This window comes from Penaeus monodon, chromosome 33 (assembly GCF_015228065.2).
Source record: "Penaeus monodon isolate SGIC_2016 chromosome 33, NSTDA_Pmon_1, whole genome shotgun sequence".
Taxonomy (NCBI): Eukaryota; Metazoa; Arthropoda; class Malacostraca; order Decapoda; family Penaeidae; genus Penaeus; species Penaeus monodon.
Genome location: NC_051418.1, coordinates 14917054 through 14917336, shown reverse-complemented (window position 1 = coordinate 14917336; position 283 = coordinate 14917054). Strand labels below are relative to the sequence as shown.

The window sequence follows — 283 nt, the reverse complement described above, 5'->3', positions numbered from 1 at the left end:
AATATGTATGGATATTCTTTATTCTTTACAAGAGCCAGATACAGACAAAGCAGAAAATTTAATGACTGTTTGCATATTTTCATAAGTCACACCTGTTCTGTTTAGCAATTCCGTTTACTTTTTCTAACTGTTTAATTTTATTAACCTAGAGTGTTCAACAGCTTTAGCTTATAACTTTGTCCAGACCATAAAGCATATTTGCTACCATTTTGGAAATGTAGATACAAAGAATGAGGCAGTGCAGTTTTTTAAGCTGTCTTCAAAATATCTAACTGGATTTGTA

The 283-nt window shown here is 31.1% G+C and overlaps 1 protein-coding gene across 1 annotated transcript in view; it reads right to left on the bottom strand.

Annotated features, from left to right (window-relative positions):
• The window catches only part of LOC119594266 (DNA repair protein complementing XP-C cells homolog), a gene marked incomplete in the record, with an annotated part of 63731 nt that overhangs the window by 44118 nt on the left and 19330 nt on the right, over positions 1-283 (bottom strand).